The following is a 13,809-nucleotide window of genomic DNA, read 5'->3' as shown; positions in this document are numbered from 1 at the left end:
TTCGGACAGCGCTGGCCCCTGGCCTCTTGAGTGAGATGGGCGCACAACCCCAGAGTCTGTCAAGACTGGCCCGTACGGGCAGGGGTACCTTTACCTTTACTTACCACTGCAAGCAAATGAAAACAATGGCAGGATTCTAATAACACTTGAAATGTAACAATCAATATGGACAATATGGACGGATACAAATATGGATTATGAAATAATATGCAGTTGAAAATGTTGGCAATAAGACCCATGGAGGGGATGATGGGAAGTCTGGAGATTCGGAGAAATCTCTAAATGTGGGTATTTACTTGGCATTGTTATAACTCCACACTTGTAAAATCAAATAAAAATCATTTTCAAAAAAAGAGAGAAATGCATTGGTGTATCCTGAAGCATTTTCTAAATGCCTCAAACATCAGTATTTACTCTTTCAGTTTCTAAAATTTAATAGAGTGATCTAATAAAAAAAATAGTTACAATAATTTGCTCACTCACTTCTTGTCTGTTTGCAATGTTTTGCCTTCAGCTGCATTTTATCAGAAAGATGAATAAACTAAAGAAGTAGGGAGAAGAAACAAACCCTAATACCATGGAGATGGTTTTGAAGAGAAAGGGTAAATTTTCAGAGACTTTTCCTAGCTGTTCAGCATGGATCTTACATTTCTCATTTTGGCTTGTTTATCCATGGCTATGAAGGAATATGTATTCTTGTCAAAGAAAGGTAGGTGTATGATAACATGAAATGATTAGGAAGGTAGAGGGGAAAGTAGATATGATAAGCCAGTGATATCTGACGTTCAGCCAATATGAATTTGAGAGACTTCACTAACTTGAAAGAGATTATGGCATTGGAAGAACAGAACCATTATGCAAAGCTCCTTGATATGCATGCAAATCAACTCATAAGCATCTGCTCATCTTTCTCCAGATCACTCTCCACAAATAGCGCAATATTTTCCTGGTTTGTGCACCTAGCCATTTAAGTGACACTGGAATTGTTTTTCATCATTTCACTGGAAATCTAAATAATATTTTTTGTAATCCCCATGGAGGTTACTCTGGTTGTAAAAAGAGACGGCTAGAGTGGGTCAAGATGATTGGACAAGTGTAGCCTGGCAGATTCCCTTTTGTTGAGAGGATTGGTGCAGATGGGCCCAAACACCTTTGCATGGCCTTCTGGTAGACAGCATGCCTTTCTTCCCAGAGTTTCCATCTCCCTGTGGGGAATGATGTCACCAAGCTGGTGATGAAATTCAGAAAGGGACTGGAAGAGAGACAGAAGCTGTGTCCACACTAGGGTGTCAATGTGTATGTGGGTCACAATTTCTGTGTATTCATTTGTGCACCTTTGTCCACCCGTTCTTTCCATTTTTATGCCTCCAAAATCTACCCTCATGTTTCCATCTACTCTAGTGGATCATATAGTACAGGCACCCCGAAGCTCAGCCCTCCAGATGTTTTGGGACTACAGTTCCCATCATCCCTGACCACTGATCCTGTTAGCTAGGGATGATGGGAGTTGTAGTCCCAAAACATCAGGAGGGCCAAGTTTGGGGATGCCTGATGTAGTAAGGATCCATTCCTCTGTGTGTTCCTCATCAAGCTTAAGTTCTGGAAACTTGAGGTTGATTGTGGGCATGAAATTATGATCGTGGGTATTGATTTACCTTTACACACACAGCTTTTTAATTTTTTAAGTGCAAGTTTTCGGATATACCAGATTGTATGAAAGAGTAGTTCAATTTTTTTAAAAAAATAAAAATAAAAATACAATGTGTGTTACTCCAAACCAGGAAACCTGAGAACTGTTGTGGGCATGTCAGTGAGCCAGGGGTTGTACTAGATTACCTTTTGTGTTCCTTCCAATTCCATGAATTCTATGATCCCATGAAATATTTTTGAAATGCATTTTTTTTCAATATACCAGATTTGCACAAAAGAGCAGTATTTATATAGCTTCAAGCTAGGCAATGATTTGCTCACATGTAAAGATGCTACTTCTTTTTCTCCCCTTCCTTGCCTCCTGTACCCGCAAGAGCAAATTTAATTTTTTTAATACAACTGTTTTGTGCAAGATCAGTTCTGCAGAATAGAGCTGTTTTAGAAATAAGAATAAAAATACTGTGAATATGCCTTCAGCAACAACTGGTAGAAAGAGGAAGACCACATCCTTTCATTTGAGCTGATGAAACAAAATGGAAGATTCAGCAGTAGCTGACACCCACTGAGCATATATGCACTTTAGTTTGTCCACAGTTGGGTAGTGTGATTTTATAAGGGGTTTTTGGTTCCTTATTGAATTTTCTGAGGATTGGGACAATCTCAGTTTAGCAATGGGATGGGCTACCACTTGGAGGAGGAGGAGGGTGTTGTATGGCTGCCACACACAAAAATAGAGGCACCAGCTGCTTCAAATCCACATTGAAGTCCAGTGTGGGCGAGTTTAGGGCTGCTCTGAAAAAACCATAAGGTGCTGGTGGGATGAGCAAAGTATTTCTGTGTGTGATTATTGCTGTGAAGTCCCACCTCTCTGTAAATAAAGCAGGTATCATAAAACACCAGCAGTATTCCTACTATCTTGTTCCAAAGAAAGTAAACCAGGGTGTGGGACCTCTTAAAGATGCTGTTGGACTGCAACTCATTGATCATCATCAATGCTACCTGGGAGGAAGGGGACTGACAGGACTTGGGAGTCCAACACCATCTGCAGAGCCATCCTTGAAATAGACCTACTGCAATCTCAGTGCTCAAATAATCAGGGTTCACGTGTGTTTTTTCCTAAGCCAGTGCAGCCTAACTGTTGTCAAAGGGCTTGTATTATTTTGCAATATTTTCATCAGGTGTCCAGGAATTATTCTGCTAGATTTCACAAGCAAGCATCTGCAAAGACAATGAACAGATCAGAGCAGCATGACTTTACCGCTTGTGCACATTGGCACTTTACAACAGCAGATAATGTATAATCATTTTCCTGAGCATACACTCTTGAGCCTTATTGTTAATCAAGGAGCAGAGAACTTCATCTGATTCTGCTGCCTCCTGTCCCAAGTCAGATTTCCCCATCTCCAATAATCTTTTGTTTTGTTGGGGCAGCCTTTTATGTCTTCTTGAGCATCAGTTGTTATCTTGTGGGGATGGTATTTTTATATGTGCAAGGCACAGCAGGAATTAAACTAATCCCCAACAATGATAATTTAGCACCTTTGACAAAATACATGCTAGTGGAGCTACACCAATACAAGGATGATAACAGATGCCCTGAGTTCCAAGGGCACCATTAATTTCAAAGCTCTCTGTAGGACTCGGGTGTTATTAGCTGCTTGGAAAAAAGAGAGGTGGGAAGACAGTTCAGAATAATCTCTGGAAATCATGCAACTATATGGGAATTAACTAATTTTGCGTAAAGAAACTTTTTTGATTCTCCACCCACCCTTCCAGAATTTCTTTTGTTGTTGAACAAGGATAAACAAGGAGAGGGCCATAATTTTAAAGATATGAGAGCAGATTCAAAAATAAAGTCAAAATTGTGGGCAAACATAATTACAAAAGATTAACAACCAGTCCAGGTGTGTATCTCAAGCAGTGAGAAAAATCATTTCCTTGTTCCAAACCAGTATTTTACAGCTCCCCTAGTTAATCACAAACTGCCCATCTCTGGACTACACTGAAGGGTACTGCTCCAGGGTGTATTCAGAGACGAACCGGCACATTTTTACCTTCATTTGTTAAAACATTTGTTCTGCATCTAGATTCTCATTCTTAGGCCCCACAACTGCTGCAAAATGCATGAGAGCAATCCTAACCCCTGACCCAAGCTGCAGAGGAGGGGTATAGGTTCCCTCTGCTGGTTTCCACCAGCACATGGGTTGGGGGTTGGTTGCACCTGCTGAGAGTGCAATCTGTTGATAAGGTGCCACTCATGTTATCGGTAGATAGTATTGTCCGTTTGCATTTCTTAGTGCAGAAAGTATTGATCTGATGTGTAGAGATCTTTCCTATTCTAATTAATTCAAGAGGGTTCTGGAAGCTTCTCTGTGTGAAAGAAACAAGCAGAAGGTTCATGATGTTTGGGTTATTCTTTCAGAGAAGCTGAGTACAACTGGCTTAAACTGGTTCTGTCATCTCTTCAGTCAAGGTCATGCTGACTATAAAAGTAGGGCCAGAAGGAGCCTGGGTTTCACTTTGTCTTTCTGTCTCTTTCCTTCTGGTGTGGTGTTCTGTACATATTATGCTTAGTGTTAAGGTTTAGACTTATTATAAGTTATAGTAAGTTTAAGTTAAGTCTGCTGCAACTGGATTTCATATGGACAATGTCAATCCTGAATGTATTGGATTTGTGACCATTATGCTAATTTGCCTTCAGTAGCGGTAAAGCTCTGCTGGATGAAATTTAATTGCCTCTGGTCTATTTTTGGGAATCCCACAACGTGTTTAAGTTTTTACTCTTCTAATTATACATTGGGACCTACTGTGGATGAATATTGAGTAGAATTTCAATGATAAGTATAAGGCCCCAAAATGAGGTGGAATGGGGAGGGGATGGACTAGCCAAGGGTCGGCTGGATTTTAAGCCAGTCCAGCATTCAGCAAACTTTTTTTAAAGAAAGATATCCTCTCCCCCAGACAGTGTGAGTGGCAGGGTTTCAGATGTACCTCTTATTTTCAGCCTCATTGTTCTCCGTGTGGGACTTGGGACTAAGGAACAACTAGGGCGCAGAGCTGCTTCCAGTTCCTGTAACTGGCAGTTTACAAAATATTTAAGACAATCACTGCCAAACAACTTCAAAAAGGAACACATGGACTGCTCTAAATTGATCATAGTTGAGGCTAGTATTATATGTTGGCTGGCCAAATCACATTTCCATACTCTAGATGCCTCTCTGCTACCACAAAGAAGCATTTAGATAGAACACTTTGCATGAGTGAATTGTACTCAGAAAGTCAGCCTATGAATATTTGAAATGCAGGGAAAAGCAGTAAGCAGAGGGTGTCATGACCCAGACATCACATGCTATGCAGCAGAGGACTCTGAGGAGAACAAGGCTCTGGCTCTGGTCTTGAGTGAAGACCTACCAGAACTGTCTTCAGGAGCTTCACTTCTTTCTGATGCTGCCGACTCCTCCAAAAACCCTGACAACCCTTGGAAATATGTCTTGACCACATGATGTTTAGTTCTGGACTGACAAATATTTAGAAATTGAGTGCACCACAGCAAGCGTCAGGTGCACTCCCCAATAAAGGGGCTGAGTGGAATGTCAAACAATAAGGAGAAACGTACAGCTGAATGTGGGATTTGATTCCTGAAGTGTGTCGAGATAGGCTCTTATCAAGGGAATCTGTAGAAAACAATACAAAATACATACTGAAAGGATACAAAATGACATATTGTAAAAAGACAACTCCAGAAATAATTGTATCGAACAATCTCTCACAAGAAAGCCCTAAAAACAACGGTAAACTTATTTCCAGCATTAAGCCACAATGCATAAAGCTTTTTAAAAAAGGAGTCAATTTTCCTATTCCTGGAATTACTGACAGCAGGCTACATTCATTACTTTAAATCTCTAATACATTTCAAAACTCCCTTGTAACTAATACATTTGATATCAACTACCATTATGCAGCGGTTAAAGGAAACCACCTAGAAAATTTCCTGGAAAATTCATTAAGGCCACAGCGGGTCATGACTATTGTGAGATGAATGTGAAAAGTAGAATCAGGAAGCTATGGAAAAGGACCAAAGAAAGCCAGTCTTTTCTCTTGACTGCTCTGAGAAGCTACTCATGACGAAAGCAGCAAGGGGTCTTGTGGCAAGTAACAAATTTATGATGGTGTATGCATCTGTGGACTACAATCAGCTTCATCACACTCACATAGGAATGTAGGAAGCTGCTTCAAACCATTGGTCCAGCTAGTTCAGTATTGTCTACACTGACTGGCAGCAGCTCTCCAGGCAGAAGTCTCTCCTAGCCCTACCTGGAGATGCCAGGGATTGAACCTGGGACCCTTTGCATACATGGCAGATTGTGTTCCATATTGCCAAATACTAGAAACTGTCTTCTCTCTGCACTTCTGTAAGTTAATTCCAGAAGGCCATGAGACATCCAAGCAGGGCCATCCTCCTCCTGAAGCTGAGGCTGGCCAGGGGTGAAGGAAGGCACCGTAACACTCAGAGCAGGCATCATGACATAGAGCACATGTGCGGTATCGCTACATATAACGCATGCGCCATACGTAGTGCCGCTGCACATGCGCCATATAGCGGTTTGCCGCCAGCGCCACTCCAGCGCCGTACGGACAGTGCCAGGATCCCTCCGACACCGCTACAGCCGCGAGCAGAGGATCCTGGCACCGTCCGTACAGCGCTGAAACGGTGCTGGCGGAAAATCTCTAAGTACAGCGCATGTGCAGCGTTGCTACATACAGTGCATGCGTGTGACACCGCACATGCGCTGTACTTAGCGGTTTGCTGCTGGCACCAGGATCCTCTGCTCACGGCTGCAGCCGTGAACGGAGGATCCTCCAAAGGCGGCTGCAGCTGCGCAATGGCTACTTGCACCGCCGCGAGCCCCAGCGGGCTGACTTCTTGTCACCCCTGTAGGCATGGAACCCGGGGCGTACCGCCCCCCGTTGTGATGCCACTGAGGCTAGTGGCAGCTCTGCCTGACCCTCATAAGGCCTTCTGGTCCTAACTGGAGATTGGCAGGTGGGGCTGCTGTCTCTGCTCAACAATCCTGGTGCCAGAGCTACATGAAGTGTTGTGTTCACTTGGCCAAGCTCCTGCTGAGCTCTGCAACTGTTTCCCATCTCCCTCTCTCTCTCCTTCTCTCTCTCTTCCTGATAGAGAGGGAAAGAACAACTCCAGAGTAACATTAGGTTCATGGGGGACTGCCAGGAAACCTCTGAGCAGCAGTATCAGTTTTCAGGGTACAACTAGAAGGTGGGGAAGAGTTTTCTGTGCATTTGCAGTGGGCCACTTGGGTAGTTGCTCAGGAGAAAGAACTGGAAGGATGAGGAAAATGGCAGAGTACTACTAGCCCAGGGAAATCTAGTGGGCAGCCTCCAGAATATTGTCTCGTATAAGTGAAGGCTGCATTTAGGAGACAGGCCCCTTCCATGAAGAAAAGTGGTGTTTCAACATCATACAGTTTCTTCAGGTTTTTCACCACATCCATATCTTACTTGCTTCCTCTCTGAATTTTCCATTGTCAGCTGGAAATACATTTCCCAAAAATGACTTAGGCTGATCTTCCACAGAATTTGTCCTCCTTTTCTCTTCAGTTTTGAATGGAGGCGTTCCAAGACACAATGTGCAGCTGGCATTGTTACAATTAAGGTTTTTCGCAGCATCCTAAAAAATCACCGTCAAGTTGTGAAGAAAGTAGGTATAACAGAGAGATTTGTGTTCTTTCTCACTGAGTGCTGCCCACACAATCATCACACATTCTCCTCTGGCAAGATGCCCTCAAGATGGCAATGTATACATTCAATAGTGGGTAGAAGTGACAGCCACCTTGTTGGTCTGTGCCAAAGCACATCTTTGTATGCATTCCATTTTTACAAACTCAAACAAAGAACAAAAGAATTTCTATCTTCTTTCCTGGGGAGGAACACCAACCTTAAGAACAAGGATTTCTACATCAACATCTTCATCCTATGATGGAGGGAATTATGGATTCTCTGATATTTGCATTCCGTTTGTATCAGGTGGTCATTAAGTTGTTTTAGTTTCTGATACACTCGGTACATTTTTCCTGGCACTACTCACCAGTACACAGTACCAGCACCTTTCCCCTCACCCTGGAGATGCTCCACAAGGAGTGCAAGAGTGGGTGGCACAGCTTGTGATACACTTAGCCCACCATGCAGTGCGCTCTGCTGCTGGTCATGTGCACCCTGGTCGCTTCAGTGGTGGTTCTCACAATGGTTATGGCAGGCGCAGATGCTACCAGCGAGGACTGAAACCATTTTTCCCCTAGAAAAAAAGAAAATGGATACACTCAAGTGTGTATCCAGCATCTGGTGGGTGGGCCCAACTAGCACTCACAGTGGCTTGTCAGATCTCCAGGATCAGTCTCAGGAGATTCCTGGGGATCAAGGTCATTCCTGGAGACTCCAGGCCAAACCTGGAGGGTTAGGAAGCTGAAGGTGCATGGTCTAATGTTAGCACCTCAAGGATGTGGGGTCAGGAGAATATTCCTCACACATGAATCCTGAGAACAAAGAAGTTGGCACACATATTTTTTTGTTTTGGAGCGACGCATACCTAGACGTTTCAGAATCCATTCCCCTGCCCTCTCTTTAATCCTGTGGGTTTTATTCACATGTCTGCTCCATTTGGTCCCTTTTCTTTAATGATAAACAGCCTGTGCAATTGCTTAAGTCAATAGATTTTAAAATATTGCTTGTAATCTGATGGCAGATGAGCTGTGGTGTAAACTGTTCATTCATCTCGCCCACTGGGGTCAAGTGTAAGTACCCAATTGGGAAATGATCTCAAACCTACTACATCATTTTATCTGAAGTACTGCTGACCTATGGGTGGCAAAATGTCAGGGTCAGCAAAATCTAAAAAGTAAAAAAGTCTGTAGAACTATGGAAGAAACCTGATGAGAAGATTGTCTAATGTAAAAAGTGCACAGTTAATTTCCAATTCCCAGTGCACGTTCTTCCATCTGTCACATCAGCTTTCATTAATTGCTGAGTTTATGAAACTATATCTTGCTCTTACTACATTGTACTAATTGTTCTACTTGGAAGGGAAGGAAGGGAAAGCTCTCTCTCTTGGGTTAATTTTCCACTTCTTTTCCATTTTGTCTGGAGGGGATTAACAATAGAACCCAAAGGCTGCACTAAAGCAGTTTCCCAAAGCTCAGTACAGTGCCAAATAAACAAGGAGAGAGGAGAGAGAGAATATTATATCAAGGGTAGATTGGGTCACAAATCTGGGTTACAAAAGCACATTAGGCGATATACTCAACTTAGGGACTACTTCAGGAGGTAGCCAAAGTGGTGCCCTCTGGAGCCCATTGAACTACAACTTCCATCATCCTTGACCATGTTGGTTGGGGCTGATGGAAGTTGCAGTCCATCAACATCTGGAGAGCAACACACCAGCTAGCCTTGCACTACATGAACAGATGCACATACATAGATACAATCACCACTGCTATGATGTAGTTCCAAGTAGTGTTTTCTTTCCCCTGCTGGAATGCTCTGCTACAGAGGACTGTGCCAGCACCTTTACTCTGGCCACTGTTGCCCACCAGGCACATGGAGCTGGTGTTAGGTGCTTCCTTTGACCTGTGCAGGGGCTTCTGAAAAGAGAGTCAAGCAGTGTGACTCTGGCCATTGCTGCCTGCCAGCCAGGTGGAGCTCACGGTGGGTCCTGCCTTAAAAAAGTCTGGGGAGAGAAGGAAGGGGTGGTGGGGGTGCACACTCAGGCAGGTGGCAGGTGCCTCTTTTGCCCCATGCTGGGTTAGCAGGAGTGGGGGGAAGTGGGTGTGGGTGAGAATTAGAGGAAGTTTCCCCACATGCTCGGGATGCTGGTGTCTGCTTGCCTGTTGGGGCTGATAGGAGTCTAATAGCACCTGAGATACTCTTGCCCCACTTACCTATGCTTTGCTAACCTCCAGATTGGATTGCTTAATGCACTCTGTGGGGCACTCCACCTCCAAGGTTACAACTTGTGGAGAATGTAGTAGCCAGGATGTAAACCAGGGCAGTGAGATGGGCCCAAATGGCACCAGTCCTGAGGAAACTGCTATATTGTGTCCGAGCCCAATTAAATGTGTTCATGTTAACCTGAAATGCCCAAAGTTGACTTGGAGCCAAACTACTGGAAGGAGTGCCTCCTTCCACACTGGAGGGGAATAATAACAGTGGTCATTTTTATTATTTTTAAATTTGTCAGTAGCTTTATCTTGCCCAGGGCAACCCAAAGCCATTGATAACCAAACAGACAATAAGCCCCACATAGTTAATTTAAAACTAAGAGGGAAAACATCCCACCCGTATTGATTTATTTACCTTATAGGGTTGTTGTAAAGATTACAAGAAAGTGTAGGTCAAGCACCTTCAGCATTTTGAAATGCTTCATCTAAATGAAGTTTGCAATTTTTAAGGCCCATTCTAGCTCTCCACTATTATGACTGTAGGGTTTTTACAGCTCAGAATGGAAGCCTGCTAAATTATGTTGCATTACCGTATTCTATTTTGATCCATGTTGCTTTTAGCATGGCTTTCTTCAGCATTCACACATTGAGATGGTTCTTGCACTGCCCCAAGCTAGTGTATACTCACTATTTCTGTTTTGCCCATTAAGTTAAATAAAGCGACGTGCCAATTTTTGCTGCAAAAAGCTGAAATCACATATAGTGGGCCATCCCAGGGCAGAAGAAAATGCCCAACTTGCACTGTGATTTCCCACTAAGTAGGATGCTGGAATGGGACTCGGGAGATGCAGCTCTTGTTCCTGCTCTACTCAGAACCTGTGTAAGTGTGACCTTAGGCAAACCGTTTCCCCTCTTTGCACTTTCACATTGAGCTCTATAATGGGTATAATGGCACATTGCCATTGCTTAGGAAAGTGCTTGAAGTGGATGGAAATCAATATATAACAATCATTTGCCTTCCCTTTAAAGATTCAGATGTTTCCCCAATGACTTACGGAGGCTGTGTGTGTGTTTAAGAAATTTCTCTGCAGACTCTGTGTGCTCGAGGAAATGTCACATAAGCCCTTCCACTGAGAGTGGCAGCAGTAAGTGGCCTGCATTCTTCCCAGTTTCAGCACCAGCCCAGTATCCTGGGAATCCAGGTATATGAGAGGCGGATCTGGTACCTGCAGAAACGCTTATTACAGATGCTGCAGCGAAATGTACTCTTAACACTATAATGAAGAAGCCACACCTGCCAGTCAGCTGCCTCCCCTACAGCTATTCAAAGGACAGGCGTAGCATGGGTTGCTGGTACCTGGGGCGGGACAAGTGTTGTGCCCCCCTGGTGGACTGGCCAGCAGTCAGCCCCTTCGCCGGCCAATGTCTACTCAAGGGAGCCTGTCCATACAAACTAGCCCCAACCTGGGAGAAGAGATAAGGCAGAGAAATGTGACACCTCCTATCCTTCCAGTGAGGCACTTTGGGCAATGCACCTGGCTCCTGAAGACTTTTCCTCCTTGTTGGGTGCCACTGTTGCTCTCCCTCTCAACTGGCCCAGGGTGGGGAGTGTGAGGGCCTCCCTTGACCGGCCATGAGGAGAAGGATGTGCCACTGCACGAGCCTTGAAGGCCTGGCCCAGGTGCGGCTTGCCTCCCCACGGCTCCAACCTTGAGGAGGGAACCTGTCGTAGGGGTGTCTGGTTGCACTCCTCCAAAATTTGTGCCCGGGGCCATGGCTCTGCTGCCCCCACACTATGCCACTGCCCCTACCCTGCCCCAAGTCTCTGTGCTGCCCCATCATATAATTTCCTCATGTGATGTGATGTTAAATAAGCCAACGTTGCCGCCGGCATCACCACAATGACAGTGGGCATGAATTCCAAAACTTGCTTGTGTTGTATGAAGAAGTGTTTTCTTTTCTCTCTCCCCCCCCCCTTTATAGCAAGGTTCATTGCCTGTCTTCTACAAGGTCATTATGGGAATCCACCGTCAGTCAATTCTGGTGCAGTCATAGTGCTTTTGCCAAGAGAGCTGCAGAAAGTTTTAGAGTTTTAATTTGCCTCTCATAAACGGTGAGTTTCTATCAAAGCTTTAACGATTGGCAGATTTATACACTTTGAAGAACTTCTTTGTATTTGTTTCGTGTAGGCGTTGGATGAAAAAGGGGTAAAGTGGTTTCTATGTGGAGCGATATACAGTATTATGAGTGAACTGCTCTTGCAGAAGAACTGTAGGATGCCTTCCAGGCAATTAGCTTCCATCATACAGGTTACTTGAATCTTAATTTGTGCTGAGGGTTTTTTGGTTTTTGTTGGTTATTTTGCATATGTATAGGACTATGTTAATAGGTGTGTGGCAGTCAATCTCCTTGCTCTGTGATTCCACCTTTTTTTATTAAGACTCCTGCTGCTTAACAGTCTTGATGCACTGCAATCGACCAATCCTTTTATGAAAGCAATGATAATCTGTCTTATATTTATACTTACACGGTGCCTGAAAAATGCTGCTTGAAATTAGTGTCAGACTTGCATTCCATGAAACTCAAGCCACAATAAAAATGAATTTAGCCCCTGTGAAGAACAGCAACTCAGACCCAGAACTTGCAGCATTTGACCTGAAATCTGTGTACCAGACAAGTTTGAAATGCACAGAGCAATGTATCCCAGATCATCCCATTCTGGATTGTCACTTCTTGCACTGTGATGTCCACAAATAGGCTTGTCAAATCATAGATTTTTTAAATAGAAGTGGGTGTTGTTGTTTTTAAATGTTGGGGTTATTTACAACTCTGTCTACAGGCCCTGTGGAAAGAAATCAGATCCCACAGGGCCCTGGTCTCATGAGACAGAGCATTCTACCAGGCTGGAGCCAGTGTTGAGAAGGCCCTGGCTCTGGTTGAGGCTAATCTAACTTCCTTAGGGCCCGGGACCTCTAGGGTGTTGCTATATATGGACCATAGGGTCCTCCATGGGGCATACCAGAAGAGGTGGTCCCGTAGGTACGAGGGTCCTAGGCCGTGAAGGGTTTTAAAGGTCAAAACCAGCACCTTTAAAGTTGAAGGAGTTGGGTATATTTAGCCAGGAACTCCCTACCCTATTGCTGTTTACCACTGATTCAGCGGTAAAATGTGAGTTTTCCTGGGGAAAGCTGTGCAGAAGCACACTCAGACACTTTGCTCTAAAGCCCAGACCTGTGCCTAGAAACGCAGCACAAAAGGAAGTCTGGCTGGGCCATTGAACATGTGATCACACCGGCATCCTACTACCCACCCACTCTCACTTCCCACCCCTAGTTCAGACTTAGGTAAAAAAAAAAAGGTAGAGGACCCCTGGACACTTAAATCCAGTCAAAGGCGACTGAGGGGTTGTGGTGCTCATCTTGCTTCAGGCTGAAGGAACTGGTGTTTGTCCATAGACAGCTTTCTGGGTCATGTGGCCAGCATGACTAAACTGCTTCTGATGCAACAGAACACCGTGACAGAAACAGTGTTTACCTTCCCGCCTCAGTGGTACCTATTTATCTACCTGCACTGGTGTGCTTTCGAATTGCTAGGTTGGCAGGAGCTGGGACAGAGCAACGGGAGCTCACCCCATCACAGGTATTTGAACCGCCGACCTTCTGATCGGCAAGCCCAAGAGGCTCAGTGGTTTAGACCACAGCACCACCTGTGTCCCTCAGTCCAGACTTTGACACTGCCTGTCTCAATTCTTTGTTTCTCATGTCCCAGTTTACGACTACCTTTTTCTCCAAAAATCCTTTCTGGGCAGCAGAGACAGGTATTTTTAATCAACTAACTTTTCTAGCACAAATAGGATGTTGTAAACCACAGTACTGTCTAACACTTCCAGGTTTAAGTCCACTTGTTTAATTCTGTAACGAGTGGTCACACTGAGATGGTTGGACTTTTCAAAACCATGTTGTGGTAATGTCGTGGGTCTACTGTGCTACAAGAGAAAGAAACTCTTCCCACTCCATGCATAAAATCTGACACACTCAAAATCTGACACACACACTTCGCGCTAGTCATAGCCGTTGCTTCCAGCAGTTTTCAGTTTTCCCTTCTCATCACAATCCACTCGTCATAAAAGTACCTTTGGGAGAACAGATCTTCATCTGTTGCAAGTTTATTTGGCTCCACTGAAATTGAGGGAATTTTGTGAGGTCAT

The sequence above is a fragment of the Podarcis melisellensis genome, assembly GCF_964234715.1.
Source record: "Podarcis melisellensis genome assembly, chromosome: 1".
In the NCBI taxonomy this organism is placed as follows: domain Eukaryota; kingdom Metazoa; phylum Chordata; class Lepidosauria; order Squamata; family Lacertidae; genus Podarcis; species Podarcis melisellensis.
This window is presented reverse-complemented; position numbering follows the sequence as displayed.